This window comes from Primulina eburnea, unplaced genomic scaffold, assembly GCF_022965805.1.
Source record: "Primulina eburnea isolate SZY01 unplaced genomic scaffold, ASM2296580v1 ctg739_ERROPOS11973397, whole genome shotgun sequence".
Taxonomy (NCBI): Eukaryota; Viridiplantae; Streptophyta; class Magnoliopsida; order Lamiales; family Gesneriaceae; genus Primulina; species Primulina eburnea.
Genome location: NW_027331510.1, coordinates 425,473 through 448,188, shown reverse-complemented (window position 1 = coordinate 448,188; position 22,716 = coordinate 425,473). Strand labels below are relative to the sequence as shown.

The window sequence follows — 22,716 nt, the reverse complement described above, 5'->3', positions numbered from 1 at the left end:
AATGATGAAGTTGTCAAAATTCAAGGGATTCATTAATTTGGAACTTAGCTGCCCACCAAATATTAATGGGATAACGGCGGATCCACAACCTGATTGGAGCTTTGACAACTTATTATCAGAGCTTGATACGATTGAAAAGAAGATTATCGTGAATTTTGATCTTTCTGTACATATTGACAAGAAGCAGCCTAGGTAAATTTTTTATTTTGCTTCATTATATGAAGTTTATTGGTTATAACTTTGTTTTACTCATTCAGAAACTTGAGAGCTTCAAAGCAGAAGTATTGCATCAACTTGCCCACATACTTGGTTATGGTTGCCCGATTGCCATGCTGTGTCTTCTGTGAAACTATACCAATGAAGCTCAAACACAGTCTTGTTAGAGTAACTCAAATTCACAGGTTTGCTGATAAGAAAAGATATATCATTGTCGAATTTCGGCCCAGACAAAATGACAAGAACGTTGGGGATGGCGGCGTGTACTACTTCTGCTCCTTTCTGCATGTAACTTTCCATTACAAGCCCATCAAAATCAATATTTTTAAATTCATGTTCAAGTCCCCCCCCCCAAACGATTTTTGGCATGTTAGCCTCGCCTTCAACTTTAATATGAAGATATGAGAGAGAGAAGAGAGACGCGCATTCTGAATGATGAAGTTGTCAAAATTCAGGGGAGTCGTTAATTTGGAACTTCACTGCCCACCAAATATTAATGGGATAACGGCGGATCCACAACCTGATTGGAGCTTTGACAACTTATTATCAGAGCTTGATACGATTGAAAAGAAGATTATCGCGAATTTTGATCTTTCTGTACCTTTTGACAAGAAGCAGCCTAGGTAAATTTTTTATTTTGCTTCATTATATGAAGTTTATTGGTTATAACTTTGTTTTACTCATTCAGAAACTTGAGAGCTTCAAAGAAGAATTATTGCAGCAACTTGCCCACATACTTGGTTATGGTTGCCCGATTGCCATGCTGTGTCGTCTGTGAAACTATACCAATGAAGCTCAAACACATTCTTGTTAGAGTAACTCAAATTCACAGGTTTGCTAATAAGAAAAGATAGATCATTGTAGAATTTCGGCCCAGACAAAATGACAAGAACGTTGGGGATGGCGGCGTGTACTACTTCTGTGGGGCCCTTAGCTCCTAATCGTTATTACAACACAATCTGATTAGGGTTAATTAATTACAGCGGAAAACGAGTTTAAAATTTCTTTTACAACGAGCCCAAAATATTTCTTCTGATATTTACATACTAAAAATAGTATCTAAATTCAAATCATAAAACACGCCCACACGTAATCAAAACCAATCATATACAACCAACTAATATCCTCGGGACATGCCCCGGTATATAGATATATATACATATACTGGGAACAAGACATAAACATAAACCTCAGCCCAAGCTGTGGCTCCCTCCAGAAGTACCCTCTCCGGTCTCCTGATATCCTGGAGTACCTGTCATTGTCCACACACAAAGACAACAACAGCCCCCCTTGGGGGTGAGCAAAGCTCCGTATGGAACAACCAATCATATATACCACAGATATCTAAACAATGATATATGGTATGCAATGCATGTATGTCGTGGAGATATCAGGTCAAATGCCCATCCACTGAGCACATGTCAGAATCAATCGAATCGCTGTCAAATCAAATCAATGCTCGAGCTGGCACACCGGCCGATATGGGAATACACATATGATAGCGTCGTCGAAGCGCCATCAATCCCACATCTCATATCCAATCATATGGGGCCACAAATGTCTATGTTTTAAGGGTCATATAATACCAAACATAGCATTGTGTTCACAAACCCCGGAATCCAATCAAATCATATCAGGGTATCCAAGGATCATAGCTCAACGTGCATGTCATGTATCGATGTATGCATAAAATGATGTGTGTTAACAAAACATTTATTTTATACATCGATATTCAAATCTCAATGTCATGTATGCCACATAAATCAACAAATAGGCATATAGACACATATTCTCAATCCAATCAATCAAATCAATTCAACATATATCATATAATACAGATACCTGTCGTATGTTACCCGGTCGCAACATACCTCAATTCTTCGTTCCAAATTGATGTAGTCTGCAGATACTCTTTATCTACATCAATTACATATTCATTTCAATCAATAACATGCTCCAAAATCATTAATATGAGTTTCAAATATCATTTGAAACTTCAATAATTCATATTAAATTCAAATCATATCATAATTCAATTCCGACTTCGAATATACGTTTATTGTCGGTTATTCTACTACATATCAGAAATTCAACTTCAAATACTAGCTATTCCAGCACTTTGATATTTAAAACTGCTGAAACCAGAAGAAAATTACCTCAGTCTGAAGCCCTTGACGCGCAGATAACAAATATATAATTTGTTTCGCGTTTAAACGGCGTTTCAAAGTCGAATCGGACGAAAGAAATTTTGAATCTCTCGGGTCTCTCTTGAATTTGCTGAAATGGAATGAAGACAACGTACAGCAAACTCGAACTTATCTCTCACCGTTTACCGCGCTCGGGCGGTAGAATTCTCGCGCCCGAGCGCGAGAAGTTCTGCCCCCGGCGTTAACTTATACCGCGCTCGAGCGGTCACAAATTACCGCTCGGGCGCGGAGTGTTCTGCCCGAACACTACCTTTTCCTTCCTTGGCGCTCGGGCGGTCATTTTCTACCGCCCGGGCGCCACTTGTTCTGTAGAAATATTTCATTTTTTGTACAACATTGGCGTCCGGCCTCTTAAATCAAATTCGTACAACATCAATTCATATACAATATTCATTTTCTCAATTCATTTTCATAATATACATCAAATACATAATCATATGACAATTTCATAGATTATCGATAATCACATAGGATTTACGATAATACGATACACGGTCCTTACATTTCTCCCCCTCTTAAAAGATTTCGTCCTCGAAATCTCAAACATCTCTATATACATAACATTGGCAAACATATATATGTCACCAGTTATAGTACATCTCAAAACTAAAATCAGTAAAAGGATCAGAATACATCGAATACAATGGAACAGATGTCGTAGAATCAAATAAATGCGGATACGAATCTCGCATCTTGCTCTCCAGTTCCCACGTTGATTCTTCAACACCGTGTCGTGTCCATTGCACTCGTACGAGAGGAATCGATTTATTTCTCAATATCTTTTCCTTTCGATCCATAATGCGAACAGGTTGTTCAACATAGGAAAGAAAAGGATCCAATTCAACCTCATCAGGTGCAAGCACATGTGATGGATCTGGTTCATATTTCCTCAACATAGAAACATGAAACACATCATGAATAGCAGATAGAGCTGGTGGCAATGCCAATCGATACGCAAGATCACCAACTCGATCCAGTATCTCGTATGGACCAACATAACGAGGAGATAATTTCCCTCGCATGCCAAATCAAACCGTACCTCTAAAGGGAGATATTTTCAAGAACACTCTGTCACCTTTCTGGAATTCCAAGGGTCGTCTTCGTTTACTCGCATAACTCGTTTGACGATCCTGAGCAGCTTTCATCCGTTGCCGAATTAACTGAACCTTATCATTCATTTCCTGTATCATTTCAGGTCCAGTCAATTGTTTCTCACCAATTTCATCCCAGAATAACGGTGATCTACAACGTCTCCCATATAGAGCTTCAAACGGTGCCATACCGATACTCGTCTGAAAGCTATTATTATATGAAAATTCAACCAATGGTAAGGCATCTTGCCATCCCATTCTGAAATCCATCACAACTGCACGCAACATATCCTCTAAAGTCTGAATCGTACGCTCAGTCTGGCCATCAGTTTGAGGATGATAAGCAGTACTCATAGCCAAACGCGTACCCATCGCTTCTTGGAAACTACCCCAGAATTTAGAAGCAAAGCTGGGATCACGGTCAGATACAATTGAGACTGGCACTCCGTGCAGTCTCACCACATTCTCGATGTACAAACGGGCCATTCTCTTATAGGGATAAGTCCGCTCATACGGAATGAAATGCGCAGATTTGGAAAGCCGATCAATAATAACCCAAATAGCATCACAGCCCTTGGGCGAACGAGGTAAATGAGTCACAAAATCCATAGCAATATGCTCCCAATTCCATTTCGGGATTTCAAGACTATGGAGTAATCCTCCAGGTTTCATTCTCTCGGCTTTCACTTGCTGGCAGACCAGACATTTAGAAATAAACTCGGCAATGTCCTTCTTCATACGTCTCCACCAGAATTGAGGTCTCAATGTCAAATACATCTTCCGACCTCCCGGGTGAATACTATATTTGCTACAATGTGCTTCTCGAAGAAGGGCAGATCTCAAATCAGAATCATCAGGAACTACCAGCCGACCATTAAGTCGTAAAGAACCATCAGAAGAAATCTGAAATCCAGACTGATGTCCAGCAGATACAAGTTCTTTCGACTTCTGAATCTGAGCATCGCTTCGTTGGGCCTTTCGTATTTTCGATATCAAATTCGGCTCAATTTGCAATGCAGAGACAGTGACAGAATTCCAATTCGAGTGAAAAGTCCAACCAGAAGTACATATATCCTCATGTACCTTGGCGACATTGACAGAAGCTAAAACAGAATCATAAACTTTCCGACTCAGGGCATCCGCAGTAACATTCACTGCTCCAGGGTGATATTGAATCTCACAATCAAAATCCTTCAGGAGATCCATCCACCTGCGTTGCCTCATATTCAGATCAGATTGAGAAAAGAGATATTTCAGACTTTTATGGTCTGAATAGATAACAAACTTTTTTCCATACAAATAATGGCGCCAAATCTTCAGAGCAAATACAATGGCAGCCAATTCGAGATCATGAACAGGATAACGTGTTTCATGAGATTTCAATTGACGAGACGCATAAGCAACCACCTTGCCATGTTGCATCAGAACACAGCCCAAACCTTTACCAGATGCATCTGTACATACCACGAATCCTCCGGTACCTGAGGGAATAGTAAGCACAGGCGCTGTGGTCAATCTCGTCTTCAATTCAAGAAAACTAGCTTCACATTCATCTGACCAAATGAATCGCTGATTCTTCTGTGTCAGTTGAGTAATAGGTTTAGCTATCTTCGAAAACCCTTCAATGAAACGACGATAATAACCAGCTAAACCCATGAAGCTTCGGATCTCAGGAACATTTGTAGGTCTCGGCCAATTCAATACAGCTTCGACCTTCGCAGGATCAACAGATATGCCATGTCTCGAAATGACGTGGCCCAGAAATACCACTTTGTCCATCCAGAATTCACATTTGGACAATTTGGCATACAGATGACTAGTACGCAGAATCTGAAGTACCAGTCTCAGATGTTCAGCATGCTCCTTTTTCGATTTCGAATAAACAAGAATATCATCGATAAATACAATAACGAATCGGTCTAGATAATCTCGAAAGACACGATTCATTAAGTCCATAAAAATAGCAGGAGCATTCGTAAGACCAAAAGGCATAACCAAGAATTCATAGTGGCCATACCTCGTACGAAAAGCAGTCTTGGGCACATCTTCGTCTCGAACTCGTACTTGATGATACCCAGAACGAAGATCAATCTTCGAGTATACAGAAGTACCTTGAAGCTGATCAAATAAATCATCGATACGCGGAAGTGGGTACTTATTTTTCACAGTAGCCCGATTCAGTTGCCTATAATCAATACACATTCGCATAGTACCATCTTTCTTTCGAACAAATAAAACTGGAGCTCCCCAAGGTGATACACTCGGTCGAATATATCCCTTATCGAGAAGATCCTGTAATTGTTCTTTCAGTTCTTTCAATTCCAGATGTGCCATGCGATAAGGAGCTTTAGATATAGGCGCAGTCCCCGGCACAAGATCAATACCAAACTCAACTTCTCGATGAGGAGGAAAATCAGGAATCTCATCGGGAAATACATCCGGGAATTCTTTCGCAACAGGAATATCAGACAAAGAAGGTTCCTTCTTCGAGACATCAATAGCGTAGATAAGATAACCCTCATCTCCGCTAGTCAACAATCGAGACATTTCCAAAGAAGATACCAATGGAATTTTGGCTTGGGAACCCTTGCCATAAAAATTCCACTTGGGTCCATCAATCGGTCGAAATCGAACCACTCCGTGACAACAATCAACAGTAGCTCGATTTGTCACCAGGATATCCATGCCAATAATACAATCAAAGTCGTGCATTGGGAGGACAATCAAATTCAAGAATATCACATTATCCTCATATATCAATACACAATTATGCACAACTTTTTCAGACAAGATAATCTTCCCTGCTGGCGTGGCTATCGACAAAGTATCATACAACGATGTACACTCAATATCATGAGATGCAACAAATGCATGAGATATGAATGAATGAGATGCTCATGTATCAAATAAAACACGTGCAGGATAATCGCAAAGCGTGCAAATACCTGCAATCACACCTCCAGGAGCCTCTCTCGCCTGATCCTCAGTCATGGCATATACTCTCACTTGAGGAGGAACTTGGGCACTCGGACCACCCGGTCCTCGATATCGTGGGACATTCGACTGCTGAAAAGATGGAACAAGTACAGCAGGTCTCATCGTACTAGGGCCACCTCTAAATCCTGGCTGGGGCTGAGCAGAAGTCGTACCCCTGTTCGGACATACTCGAGAGAAATGGCCTTCCTGCCCACACTGATAACAAGTACCAAACATACCTCGACACTGCTCGATAGTATGTTTGCCTCCACAATGACTACAATAGGGAGCAATCACAGGACTCCCTCGCTGAGATCCACTCGAACTCGAAGAAGACGAAGAAGCAGAGCCAGTCTTCTTGAACTTCTTACCTCTCGGTCGCAAAGTAGGCTGCTGAGCTGATACCGGTGGTGGAGGAGTATACTGTGGACCCCCTCTCTTAAGTCCAGCCTCGGCTGCCTTGGCTCGTTCAACCGCCTCTGCGTAGCTGGTAGGCAATCCAGAAACAACATATGTATACAAAACAGGATGTGAACCATTTACAAACCTGTTATATTTCGCCCTCGCATTTCCAGCTACGTGAGGTGCATACTTCAGTAGAGTAGAAAATTTGGAAGCATACTCTGCAACAGACATCGTTCCCTGCTGCAGATTATTGAATTCATTCTCATGTGCAGTATAATAAGAAGGAGGAGAATACTGCTCAAGAAATTGGGCCTTGAAGACATCCCATGTGACTTCAGTCCCGGCCTCTTTCATCCAATCTCAGCGGCTTCCCACCAAGATTTAGCTCGGTCTTTCAGCTGATACAAAGCAAGTTTCAGTCTCCGAGCCTTGGAATATTCAACAATATTAAACAAGTGCTCGATGTCCTTCAGCCAGGCCTCAACTCGTTCAGCACTCTCGGTGCCAAAGAACCTCGGTGGTTTCAAATCCTGGAATCGAGCCATAACCACATCCATGGACAACCCTTCAAATTGCCCAACAATCCTCTCAGTATTACTACTCGCAACTTCATCTGTGTGATCCATCTACAAATCAATGATGAATATCACAGATCAATATCAATCTCATAATCTCATCGTTTCATATCATCAATCTCATCATATACTTACTCAAATCAAATCACATAAGAGCAAGTAATACAAATAAGTCAAACACATACGCACAATTTATTTGTGCCTATTCAAGTGTACACAAGACTCAATAGAGCATTCCCAGCTATGCTCTGATACCATACTGTGTGGGGCCCTTAGCTCCTAATCGTTATTACAACACAATCTGATTAGGGTTAATTAATTACAGCGGAAAACGAGTTTAAAATTTCTTTTACAACGAGCCCAAAATATTTCTTCTGATATTTACATACTAAAAATAGTATCTAAATTCAAATCATAAAACACGCCCACACGTAATCAAAACCAATCATATACAACCAACTAATATCCTCGGGACATGCCCCGGTATATAGATATATATACATATACTGGGAACAAGACATAAACATAAACCTCAGCCCAAGCTGTGGCTCCCTCCAGAAGTACCCTCTCCGGTCTCCTGATATCCTGGAGTACCTGCCATTGTCCACACACAAAGACAACAACAGCCCCCCTTGGGGGTGAGCAAAGCTCCGTATGGAACAACCAATTATATATACCACAGATATCTAAACAATGATATATGGTATGCAATGCATGTATGTCGTGGAGGTATCAGGTCAAATGCCCATCCACTGAGCACATGTCAGAATCAATCGAATCGCTGTCAAATCAAATCAATGCTCGAGCTGGCACACCGGCCGATATGGGAATACACATATGATAGCGTCGTCGAAGCGCCATCAATCCCACATCTCATATCCAATCATATGGGGCCACAAATGTCTATGTTTTAAGGGTCATATAATACCAAACATAGCATTGTGTTCACAAACCCCGGAATCCAATCAAATCATATCAGGGTATCCAAGGATCATAGCTCAACGTGCATGTCATGTATCGATGTATGCATAAAATGATGTGTGTTAACAAAACATTTATTTTATACACCGATATTCAAATCTCAATGTCATGTATGCCACATAAATCAACAAATAGGCATATAGACACATATTCTCAATCCAATCAATCAAATCAATTCAACATATATCATATAATACAGATACCTGTCGTATGTTACCCGGTCGCAACATACCTCAATTCTTCGTTCCAAATTGATGTAGTCTGCAGATACACTTTATCTACATCAATTACATATTCATTTCAATCAATAACATGCTCCAAAATCATTAATATGAGTTTCAAATATCATTTGAAACTTCAATAATTCATATTAAATTCAAATCATATCATAATTCAATTCCGACTTCGAATATACGTTTATTGTCGGTTATTCTACTACATATCAGAAATTCAACTTCAAATACTAGCTATTCCAGCACTTTGATATTTAAAACTGCTGAAACCAGAAGAAAATTACCTCAGTCTGAAGCCCTTGACGCGCAGATAACAAATATATAATTTGTTTCGCGTTTAAACGGCGTTTCAAAGTCGAATCGGACGAAAGAAATTTTGAATCTCTCGGGTCTCTCTTGAATTTGCTGAAATGGAATGAAGACAACGTACAGCAAACTCGAACTTATCTCTCACCGTTTACCGCGCTCGGGCGGTAGAATTCTCGCGCCCGAGCGCGAGAAGTTCTGCCCCCGGCGTTAACTTATACCGCGCTCAAGCGGTCACAAATTACCGCTCGGGCGCGGAGTGTTCTGCCCGAACACTACCTTTTCCTTCCTTGGCGCTCGGGCGGTCATTTTCTACCGCCCGGGCGCCACTTGTTCTGTAGAAATATTTCATTTTTTGTACAACATTGGCGTCCGGCCTCTTAAATCAAATTCGTACAACATCAATTCATATACAATATTCATTTTCTCAATTCATTTTCATAATATACATCAAATACATAATCATATGACAATTTCATAGATTATCGATAATCACATATGATTTACGATAATACGATACACGGTCCTTACAACTTCTGCTCCTTTCTGCATGTAATTGTCCATTACAAGCCCATCAAAATCAATATTTTTAAATTCACGTTCAAGTCCCCCCCCCAAACGATTTTTGGCATGTTAGCCTCGCCTTCAACTTTAATATGAAGATATGAGAGAGAGAAGAGAGACGCGCATTCTGAATGATGAAGTTGTCAAAATTCAGGGGAGTCGTTAATTTGGAACTTCGCTGCCCACCAAATATTAATGGGATAACGGCGGATCCACAACCTGATTGGAGCTTTGACAACTTATTATCAGAGCTTGATACGATTTAAAAGAAGATTATCGCGAATTTAGATCTTTCTGTACCTTTTGACAAGAAGCAGCCTAGGTAAATTTTTTAGTTTGCTTCATTATATGAAGTTTATTGGTTATAACTTTGTTTTACTCATTCAGAAACTTGAGAGCTTCAAAGCAGAATTATTGCAACAACTTGCCCACATACTTGGTTATGGTTGCCCGATTGCCATGCTGTGTCGTCTGTGAAACTATACCAATGAAGCTCAAACACAGTCTTGTTAGAGTAACTCAAATTCACAGGTTTGCTAATAAGAAAAGATAGATCATTGTCGAATTTCGGCCCAGATAAAATGACAAGAACGTTGGGGATGGCGGCGTGTACTACTTTTGCTCCTCTCTGCATGTAACTGTCCATTACAAGCCCATCAAAATCAATATTTTTAAATTCATGTTCAAGTCCCCCCCCCCCCCACCCAAACGATTTTTGGCATGTTAGCCTCGCCTTCAACTTTAATATTAAGATATGAGAGAGAGAAGAGAGACGCGCATTCTGAATGATGAAGTTGTCAAAATTCAGGGGAGTCGTTAATTTGGAACTTCGCTGCCCACCAAATATTAATGGGATAACGGCGGATCCACAACCTGATTGGAGCTTTGACAACTTATTATCAAAGCTTGATACGATTGAAAAGAAGATTATCGCGAATTTAGATCTTTCTGTACCTTTTGACAAGAAGCAGCCTAGGTAAATTTTTTATTTTTCTTCATTATATGAAGTTTATTAGTTATAACTTTGTTTTACTCATTCAGAAACTTGAGAGCTTCAAAGCAGAATTATTGCAGCAACTTGCCCACATACTTGGTTATGGTTGCCTGATTGCCATGTTGTGTCGTCTGTGAAACTATACCAATGAAGCTCAAACACAGTCTTGTTAGAGTAACTTAAATTCACAGGTTTGCTAATAAGAAAAGATAGATCATTGTCGAATTTCGGCCCAGACAAAATGACAAAAATGTTGGGGTTGGCGGCGTGTACTACTTCTGGTCCTTTCTGCATGTACCTGTCCATTACAAGCCCATTAAAATATATATCTTTTTATTGCATATTTATTTTATTTTTAGATTTTTTTTAAGAATTAATTATTTTATGATTAAAATTAATAAGGAGTACTTTCCAAAGCTATTTAAGAAAATATCTCTACGCCTTTCATCCTTCAAATTAATTTCTGCACTCTCTGCGTTAGCCCAAATTACATCTTTCTTCGCTGCATTCAAAGGTCGCCTCAGTGTTTCATATTTTAATTTCATATTTGAACCTTCCCAAGGTACTCATTTGTCTACTCCAGCGACGTTTTGTTTGTAAAAGGATATATTTTATTATGCATGTAATCAATTACTATTAATTGGAACTCGTCCTAATAATATATGATGATCTTCAGTATGGGTATATATTTTATTAGAACGTAAAAATTGAAGTCGTTATTACTTTTTTTAATGTATACTTTTGACGCATTCTGCGGAAGTCAAACCATACTTGTACCTACACTGTTTATTCTTCATTCTAGAATATTGTTCTCATATGTGAGTTAAATTACGATCTTTACATGAATATTTTACAATTTTGATGATAATATTTATCGGCAAAATGAAATAAAAATATAACTCTTGTGGCAAGTAAAGAGCGTTTTCAATTTCTTTTATAATTTGTTTTAGGTTTTTAAATTTAAAATATATATATTTTCATTGCATATTTCTTTTATTTTTAGATTTTTTTTAAGGAATTAATTATTTTATGATTAAAATTAATAAAGAGTACTTTCCAAAGCTATTTAAGAAAATATCTCTACGCCTTTCATCCTTCAAATTAATTTCTGCACTCTCTGCGTTAGCCCAAATTACATCTTTCTTCGCTGCGCTCAAAGGTCGCCTCAGTGTTTCATATTTTAATTTCATATTTGAACCTTCCCAAGGTACTCATTTGTCTACTCCAGCGACGTGTTGTTTGAAAAAGGAGAATTATTGCAGCAACTTGTTCACATACTTGGTTCGGGTTGTCTGATTTCCATGATGTGTCGTCTATGAAACTATACCAATGAAGCTCAAACACAATCTTGTTAGAGTAACTCAAATTCACAGGTTTCCTAATAAAAAATATAGATCATTAATGAATTTCAGCCCAGAAAAAATGACAAAAACGTTGGGGTTGGCGGCGTGTACTATTTCTACTCCTTTCTGCATGTACATGTCCATTACAAGCCCATCAAAATCAATATTTTTAAATTCATGTTCAAGCACCCCCCCCCCCCCCCCCACGATTTTTGGCATGTTAGCCTCGTCTTCAACTTTAATATGAAGATTTGAGAGAGAGAAGAAAGAAGCGCAGTCTGAATGATGAAGTTGTCAAAATTCAGGGGAGTCATTAATTTGGAACATCGCTGTCCACCAAATATTAATGGGATAACAGCGATCCACAACCTGATTGTTGCTTTGACAACTTATTATCAGAGCTTGATACGATTGAAAAGAAGATTATCGCGAATTTAGATCTTTCTGTACATATTGACAAGAAGCAGCCTAGTTAAATTTTTTATTTTGTTTCATTATATGAAGTTTATTGGTTATAACTTTGTTTTACTCATTAAAAAACTTGAGAGTTTCAAAAGAGAATTATTGCAACAACTTGCCCAAATACTTGGTTAGGGTTGCCTGATTACCATGATGTGCAGTCTGTGAAACTATATCAATGAAGCTCAAACACAAATTTGTTAGAGTAATTCAAATTCACAGGTTTGCTAATAAAAAAGATAGATCATTGTCGAATTTTAGCCCAGACAAAATGACAAAAACGTTGGGGTTGACGGCGTATACTACTTCTGCTCCTTTCTGCATGTACATGACCATTACAAGCCCATCAAAATCAATATTTTTAAATTCATGTTCAAGCGCCCCCTCAGTTGACAAAATTCAGAGGAGTCATTAAATTGGAACTTCGCTGCCCACCAAATATTAATGGGATAACGGCGGATCCACAACCTGATTGGAGCTTTGACAAATTATTATCAGAGCTTGATACGATTGAAAAGAAGATTATCCCGAATTTAGATCTTTATGTACCTTTTGACAAACAGCAGCCTAGATAAATTTTTAATTTTGCTTCATTATATGAATTTTATTGGTTATAACTTTATTTTTCTCATTTAAATACTTGAGAGCTTCAAAGCAGAATTATTGCAGCAGCTTGCCCACATACTTGGTTATGGTTGCATGATTGCCATGCTGTGTCGTCTGTGAAACTATACCAATGAAGCTCAAACACAGTCTTGTTAGAGTAACTCAAATTCACAGGTTTGCTAATAAGAAATGATAGATCATTGTCGAATTTCGGCCCAGACAAAATGACAAGAACGTTGGGGTTGGCGGCGTGTACTACTTCTGCTCCTTTCTGCATATAACTGTCCATTACAAGCCCATCAAAATCAATATTTTTAAATTCATGTTCAAGCCCCCCGCCCCCCACGATTTTTGGTATTTTAGCCTCGCTTTCAACTTTAATATGAAGATTTGAGAGAGAGAAGAGAGACGCACAGTCTGAATGATGAAGTTGTCAAAATTCAGTGGAGTCCTTAATTTGGAACTTCGCTGCCCACCAAATATTAATGGAATAACGGCGGATCCACAACCTGATTGGAGCTTTGACAACTTATTATCAGAGCTTGTTACGATTGAAAAGAAGATTATCGCGAATTTAGATCTTTCTGTACCTTTTGACAAAGAAGCAGCCTAGGTAAATAAGAAAATATAGATCATTGTCGAATTTCAGCCCAGACAAAATGACAAGAATGTTGGGGTTGGCGACGTGTACTACTTCTGCTCCCTTCTGCATGTACCTTTCCATTACAAGCCCATTAAAATATATATCTTTTTATTGCATATTTCTTTTATTTTTAGATTTTTTTAGGAATAAATTATTTTATGATTAAAATTAATAAGGAGTACTTTCCAATGCTATTTAAGAAAATATCTTTACTCCTTTCATCCTTCAAATTAATTTCTGCACTCTCTGTGTTAGCCCAAATTACATCTTTCTTCGCTGCACTCAAAGGTCGCCTCAGTGTTTCATATTTTAATTTCATATTTGAACCTTCCCAAGGTACTCATTTGTCTACTCCAGCGACGTTTTGTTTGTAAAAGGATATATTTTATTATGCATGTAACCAATTACTATTAATTGGAACTCGTCCTAATAATATATGATGATCTTCAGTATGGGTATATATTTTATTAGAACGTAAAAATTGAAGTTGTTATTACTTTTTTTAATGTATACTTTTGACGCATTCTGCGGAAGTCAAACCATACTTGTACCTACACTATTTATTCTTCATTCTCGTAGAAAATATTGTTTTCATCGGTGAGTTTAATTACGATTTTTACATGAATATTTTACAATTTTCATGATAATATTTATCGACAAAATGAAATAAAAATATAACTCTTGTGGCAAGTAAAGAGCGTTTTCAATTTCTTTTATAATTTGTTTTAGGTTTTTAAATTTAAAATATATATCTTTTCTTTCCATATTTCTTTTATTTTTAGATTTTTTTTTAGGAAATAATTATTTTATGATTAAAATTAATAAGGAGTACTTTCCAAAGCTATTTAAGAAAATATCTCTACGCCTTTCATCCTTCAAATTAATTTCTGCACTCTCTGCATTAGCCCAAATTACATCTTTCTTCGCTGCGCTCAAAGGTCGCTTCAGTGTTTCATATTTTAATTTCATATGTGAACCTTCCCAAGGTACTCATTTGTCTACTCCAGCGACGTTTTGTTTGTAAAAGGATATATTTTATTATGCATGTAACCAATTACTATTAATTGGAACTCGTCCTAATAATATATGATGATCTTCAATATGGGTATATATTTTATTAGAACGTAAAAATTGAAGTCGTTATTACTTTTTTTAATGTATACTTTTGACGCATTCTGCGGAAGACAAACCATACTTGTACCTACACTGTTTATTATTCATTCTCGTAGAAAATATTGTTCTCATCGGTGAGTTTAATTACGATTTTTACATGAATATTTTTCAATTTTGATGATAATATTTATCGACAAAATGAAATAAAAATATAAATCTTGTGGCAAGTAAAGAGCGTTTTCAATTTCTTTTATAATTTGTTTTAGGTTTTTAAATTTAAAATATATATCTTTCCATTGCATATTTCTTTTATTTTTAGATTTTTTTTTCGGAAATAATTATTTTATGATTAAAATTAATAAGGAGTACTTTCCAAAGCTATTTAAGAAAATATCTCTACGCCTTTCATCTTTCAAATTAATCTCTGCACTCTCTGCATTAGCCCAAATTACATCTTTCTTCGCTGCGCTCAAAGGTCGCCTCTATGTTTCATATTTTAATTTCATATTTGAACCTTCCCAAGGTACTCATTTGTCTACTCCAGCGGCGTTTTGTTTGTAAAAGGAGAATTATTGCAGCAACTTGCTCACATACTTGGTTAGGGTTTCCTGATTGCCATGATGTGTCGTCTGTGAAACTGTACCAATGAAGCTCAAACACAATCTTGTTAGAGTAACTCAAATTCACAGGTTTGCTAATAAAAAAGATAGATCATTAACGAATTTCAGCCCAAAAAAAATGAAAAGAACGTTGGGGTTGGCGGCGTGTTCTACTTCTACTCCTTTCTGCATGTACCTGTCCATTACTAGCCCATCAAAATCAATATTTTTAAATTCATGTTCAAGCATCCCCCCCCTCCAAAAAAAAAGATTTTTGGCATGTTAGCCTCGTCTTCAACTTTAATATGAAGATTTAAGAGAGAGAAGAAAGACGCGCAGTCTAAATGATGAAGTTGTCAAAATTCAGGGGAGTCATTAATTTGGAACTTCGCTGTCCACCAAATATTAATGGGATAAAGGCGATCCACAACCTGATTGGAGCTTTGACAACTTATTATCAGAGTTGGATACGATTGAAAAGAATATTATCGTGAATTTAGATATTTCTGTATCTTTTGACAAGAAGCAGCCTAGGTAAATTTTTTATTTTTTTTTCATTATATGAAGTTTATTGGTTATAAATTTGTTTTACTCATTAAGAAACTTGAGAGTTTCAAAAGAGAATTATTGCAGCAACTTGCCCACATACTTGGTTAGGGTTGCCTGATTGCCATGATGTGCAGTCTGTGAAATTATACCAATGAAGCTCAAACATAAATTTGTTAGAGTAATTCAAATTCACAGGTTTGCTAATAAAAAAGATATATCATTGTCGAATTTCAGCCCAGACAAAATGACAAAAACGTTGGGGTTGGCGGTGTATACCAATTCTGCTCTTTTTTGCATGTACCTGTCCATTACAAGCCCATCAAAATCAATATTTTTAAATTCATGTTAAAGCCCCACCTCCACCCCCCCCCCCCCCCCCCCCCACGATTTTTGGCATGTTAGCCTCACCTTCAACTTTAATATGAAGATTTTAGAGAGAGAAGAGAGACGCGTAGTCTGAATGATGAAGTTGTCAAAATTCAGGGGAGTCATTAATTTGGAACTTCGCTGCCCACCAAATATTAATGGGATAACGGCGGATCCACAACCTGATTGGAGCTTTGACAACTTATTATCAGAGCTTGATACGATTGAAAATAATATTATCGCGAATTTAGATCTTTCTGTACCTTTTGACAAGAAAAAGCCTAGGTAAATTTTTTATTTTGCTTCATTATATGAAGTTTATTGGTTATAACTTTGTTTTACTCATTCAGAAACTTGATAGCTTCAAAGCAGAATTATTGCAGCAACTTGCCCACATACTTGGTTATGGTTGCCTGATTGTCATGCAGTGTCGTCTGTGAAACTATACCAATGAAGCTCAAACACAGTCTTGTTAGAGTAACTCAAATTCACAGGTTTGCTAATAAGAAAAGATAGATCATTGTAGAATTTCGGCCAAGACAAAATGACAAGAACGTTGGGGTTGGCGGCGTGTACTACTTCTGCTCCTTTCTGCATGTACCTGTCCATTACAAGCCCATTAAAATATATATCTTTTTATTGCATATTTCTTTTATTTTTAGATTTTTTTAGGAAATAATTAATTTATGATTAAAATTAATAAGGAGTATTTTCCAAAGCTATTTAGGAAAATATCTCTACGTCTTTCATCTTTCAAATTAATTTCTGAACTCTCTACGTTAGCCCAAATTACATCTTTCTTCGCTGCGCTCAAAGGTCGCCTCAGTGTTTCATATTTTAATTTCATATTTGAACCTTCCCAAGGTACTCATTTGTCTACTCCAGCGACGTTTTGTTTGTAAAATGATATATTTTATTATGCATGTAACCAATTACTATTAATTGGAACTCGTCCTAATAATATATGATGATCTTCAGTATGGGTATATATTTTATTAGAACGTAAAAATTGAAGTCGTTATTACTTTTTTAAATGTATACTTTTGACACATTCTGCGGAAGTCAAACCATACTTGTACCTACACTGTTTATTCTTCATTCTCGTAGAAAATATAGTTCTCATCTATGAGTTTAATTACGATTTTTACATGAATATTATACAATTTTGATGATAATATTTATCAGTCAAAATGAAATAAAAATATAACTCTTGTTGCAAGTAAAGAGCGTTTTAAATTTCTTTTATAATTTGTTTTAGGTTTTTAAATTTAAAATATATATCTTTTCATTACATATTTCTTTTATTTTTAGATTTTTTTAGGAATTAATTATTTTATGATTAAAATTAATAAGGAGTACTTTCCAAAGCTATTTAAGAAAATATCTCTACGCCTTTCATCCTTAAAATTAATTTCTGCACTCTCTGCGTTAGCCCAAATTACATCTTTCTTCGCTGCACTCAAAGGTCGCCTCAATGTTTCATATTTTAATTTCATATTTGAACCTTCCCAAGGTACTCATTTGTCTACACCAGCGACGTTTTGTTTGTAAAAGGAGAATTATTGCAGCAACTTGCTCACATACTTAGTTAGGGTTGCCTGATTGCCATAATGTGTCGTCTGTGAAACTATACCAATGAAGCTCAAACACAATTTGTTAGAGTAACTCAAATTTAAAGAATTTTAGCCCAGAAAAAATGACAAGAACGTTGGGGTTGGCGGCGTGTACTACTTTTACTCCTTTCTGCATGTACCTGTCCATTACAAGCCCATCAAAATCAATATTTTTAAATTCATGTTCGAGCACCCCCCCCCCCCCCCCCCACGATTTTTGTCATGTTAGCCTCGTCTTCAACTGTAATATGAAGATTTGAGAGAGAGAAGAAAGACGCGCAGTCTGAATGATGAAGTTATCAAAATTCAGGGAGTCATTAATTTGGAACTTCGCTGTCCACCAAATATTAATGGGTTAACGGCGATCCACGACCTAATTGGAGCTTTGACAACTTATTATCATAGCTTGATACGATTGAAAAGAAGATTATCGTGAATTTAGATCTTCTGTATCTTTTGACAAGAAGCAGCCTAGGTAAATTTTTTATTTTGTTTTGTTATATGAAATTTATTGGTTATAAATTTGTTTTACTCATTAAGAAACTTGAGAGTTTCAAAAGAGAATTATTGCAGCAACTTGCCCACATACTTGGTTAGGGTTGCCTGATTGCCATGATGTGCAGTCTGTGAAATTATACCAATAAAGCTCAAACACAAATTTGTTAGGGTAACTCAAATTCACAGGTTTGCTAATAAGAAAAGATAGATCATTGTCGAATTTCGGCCCAGACACAATGACAAGAACGTTGGGTTTGGCGGCGTGTACTACTTCTGCTCTTTTTTGTATGTACCTGTCCATTACAAGCCCATCAAAATCAATATTTTTAAATTCATGTTCAATTCCCCCCACCCCCAACGATTTTTGGCATGTTAGCCTCGCCTTCAACTTTAATACGAAGATTTGAGAGAGAGAAGAGAGACGCGCATTCTGAATGATGAAGTTGTCAAAATACAGGGGATTCATTAATTTGGAACTTCACTGTCCATCAAATATTATTGGGATAACGGCGATCCACAACCTTATTGGGGCTTTGAACACTTAGTATCAGAGCTTGATACGATTGACAAGAAGATTATTGCGAATTTAGATCTTTCTGTACCTTTTGACAAGAAGCAGCCTAGGTAAATTTTTTTATTTTGCTTCATTATATGAAGTTTATTGGTTATAACTTAGTTTTACTCATTCAGAAACTTGAGAGTTTCAAAGGAGAGTTATTGCAGCAACTTGCCCACATAATGGTTAGGGTTGCCTGATTGCCGTGATGTGCAGTCTGTGAAACTATACCAATGAAGCTCAAACACAATCTTGTTAGAGTAACTTAAATTCACAGGTTTGCTAATAAAAAAGATAGATCATTGTCGAATTTCGGCCAGACAAAATGACAAGAACGTTGGAGTTGGCGGCAAGTACTACTTCTGCTCCTTTCTGCATGTACCTTTCCATTACAAGCCAATCAAAATCAATATTTTTAAATTCATGTTCCGTTTTCTTAATAATGATTTATTAGCATGCAATCATGATTAATTAGTAAACAGCGAAAAAGTGAGTTAAAAATTTGTGTTTGGGCCTATAAAAATTTTGACATGACCTTCCTATAAATAGGACATACCAGGAAATCAATACTCAAAATACAAAATATATGCCCTCAATAAACACAACAGCATAAACATGTGCCAGCCAGACACAATCGTGACATATACGAACCAAAATATCATAGAGCCGACAAAGCTCGATACTACCATAATACAATCCTCCAAATATATACATATAGTATCTGGGAGACAACAACACCACGCAGTACCTAAATACAATTGAGCTCACTTTCAAGGAGCTCTGGTACTTCCTTAGGCTTTCTCTCGAGCGCCTGAGGTCGAACCACCTGTACCACCTGTCATGTCCACACACAAAAGACACGACAGCCCCCTCTCGGGGTCAGAAACCCCAGTACGAGATATCAAGAAACCACGATATATGACATAGAAATGCAATGATGCCATGCATGAATGCAATGCATGAATAGGTGCAAGATATCAGGATATCAGGAATCAAATGATCGATATCAACAATCATACATATATGCTCGAGCTGGTCCACAACTCAGCGGAACGTGCCTGGGATATGGTCCAGCCTCGAAGCCAGCAACTACCTAAGACAGACCGAATCAATGTAGCCAAACATCTCCAGGACACCATATCATATCATATATATAACGGATCTCAATCGAAATATAACTGTATCTCAATAACAGACAGGCTCAATATGATATGTTCAGTGGTATTGATGTGTCTAACTGAAATAAAATGTGTGTGAACAAAAGAAATATTTTATTTTATTTTTCACATCAATTACCAACTGATAAAATGCAAGTCAGCATATAATATCACATAATAAACAAATAACAAATAAATCATACACAGGATCATCAGATGCCTCTGTCAGACATCGTGAAAATAACCGATCTTTACGTACCTCAACTAATTTACCAGTAGCTTAAATCCTCAAGAAAGTCTTGGAAATGCCAATTCAGACAATTCACCTGAATATTAATTTAAATGGTCTTATTATCATATAAAATTTTAGAACCATTTAAATTCACTAAAAATCCAATTTCAACAATTTAGGCATTTTAAATTTCAAATTCAAGCGACTGCGATAAATTCTAGGTTCACCAGATTACACCTCCAACTCGCACAATTCCGGAACCTACAACAATAACCCAATAATTAATCAAGAATGATACAATATTTGAGTCTAAATTGAATTTAATACACGATACAACAATTCGCACCGATACAGCTTGTACTTCCAAGAACAGTGGCTAAAATCGAGCATAAATCGAAGCTGACCGGCGACAGGCGGCAAACTCACCGGAGAAGATGACCGGAATTACGCAGAAAATCAGAGCCGACGGTCGTTCTTTAAAATTTGCAAAATTGATACCAAAAAAAAAACTTAGGACATAAGGAACAAAACCCCTCAATCAATTTTTAGTTTTGAGCGGCGGCAGATGGCGATTTTAGCGGTGAAGCCAATGGCGTTTTTCGAAAAGTGTCGATAAACACTTCAATATGGGTACCAAAACGTAGCTGTCATCGACAGCTTTTCAACCATATATTTACTTGAATTTTTTGATCAACGGTGCGGCCACAATCGACGGTCAAAGCGGCGGTGGTGGTTTGGATATTTTGGAAATGGAATTTACGGGGAGAGAGAAACGTTTGGATGATGGTGATTATATTTTCTTATTATTATTATTATTATTATTATTAGTATTATATATATATATATATATGATATATCTTATATGTGTGTTTATCTTTTATCTTTTCGGTTTGAAACTTGACCCGATCTATTTTATTTATCAGAGGTTGATACGATTGAAAAGAAGATTATCGCGAATTTAGATCTTTATGTACCTTTTGACAAGAAACAGTCTAGGTAAATTTTTTATTCTGCTTCATTACAACAATTTTATTGGTTATAACTTTGTTTTACTCATTCAGAAACTTGAGAGTTTCAAAGGAGAATTATTGCAGCAACTTGCCCACATACTTGGTTAGGGTTGCCTGATTGTTATGATGTGCAGTCTGGGAAACTATACCAATGAAGCTCGAACACAATCTTGTTAGAGTAACTCAAATTCACAGGTTTGTTAATAAAAAGATAGATCATTGTTGAATTTCGGCCCAGACAAAATGACAAGAACGTTGGGGTTGGCGGCGTGTACTACTTCTACTCCATTTTTCATGTACATCATGTCCATTGCAAGCCCATCAAAATCAATATTTTTAAATTCATGTTCAAGCCCCTCCTCCCCGGGCCGATTTTTGGCATGTTAGCATCGCCTTCAACTTTAATATGAAGATTTGAGAGAGAGAAGAGAGACGCGCAGTCTGAATGATGAAGTTGTCAAAATTCAGGGGAGTCATTAATTTAGAACTTCGTTGTCTACCAAATATTAATGGGATAACGACGGATCCACAACCTAAGTGGAGCTTTGACAACTTATTATCAGAGCTTGATACGATTGAAAAGAAGATTATTGCGAATTGAGATATTTCTGTACCTTTTGACAAGAAGCAGCCTAGGTAAATTTTTTATTTTGCTTCATTATATGAAGTTTATTGGTTATAATTTTGTTTTAATCATTCAGAAACTTGAGAGTTTCAAATGAGAATTATTGCAGCAACTTGCCTACATACTTGGTTAGGTTTGCCTGATTGTCACGATGTGCCGTCTGTGAAGCTATACCAATGAAGCTCAAACGCAATCTTGTTAGAGTAATTCAAATTCACAGGTTTGCTAATAAAAAAGATAGATCATTGTCGAATTTCCGCCCAGACAAAATGAAAAGAACGTTGGGGTTGGCGATGTGTACTACTTCTGCTCCTTTCTGCATGTACCTGTCCATTACAAGCCCATCAAAATCCATATTTTTAAATTCATGTTCAAGCCCCTCCCCCCCCCCCCCCCCCCCACCCACAGACACACACACAATTTTGGCATTTTAGCCTCGCCTTCAACTTTAATATGAAGGTTTGAGAGAGAAAAGAGAGACGTGCAGTCTGAATGATGGTAGATCATTGTCGAATTTCAGCCCAGATAAAATGACAAGAACGTTGGGGTTGGCTGCGTGTACTACTTCTGCTCTTTTATGAATGTACCTGTCAATTACAATCTCATCAAAATCAATATTTTTAAATTCATGTCCAAGTCCCCCCCCCCCCCCCCAACACACACACACAAAATTTTTGGCATGTTAGCATGGTATTGTCTTCCATATCTTATTGTCATGTTGTGTATGCATCTGTCTGAAAGTTTCCAACCATTGGAAAATTTCTCAGAAAGAAATTGTTTCTAAATTGCACACCAAATG

The 22,716-nt window shown here is 37.1% G+C and overlaps 1 long non-coding RNA gene across 1 annotated transcript; it reads right to left on the bottom strand.

Annotated features, from left to right (window-relative positions):
• Nucleotides 1-19,549: 19,549 nt before the first annotated feature.
• On the bottom strand, nucleotides 19,550-20,749 carry LOC140821679 (uncharacterized). Its single transcript, XR_012115800.1, has 3 exons — nucleotides 20,629-20,749; nucleotides 20,520-20,543; nucleotides 19,550-19,728 (listed from the first exon to the last, which is right to left on the bottom strand). It is a non-coding gene; the product is annotated as an uncharacterized lncRNA (long non-coding RNA).
• Between the last annotated feature and the right edge of the window lie 1,967 nt (nucleotides 20,750-22,716).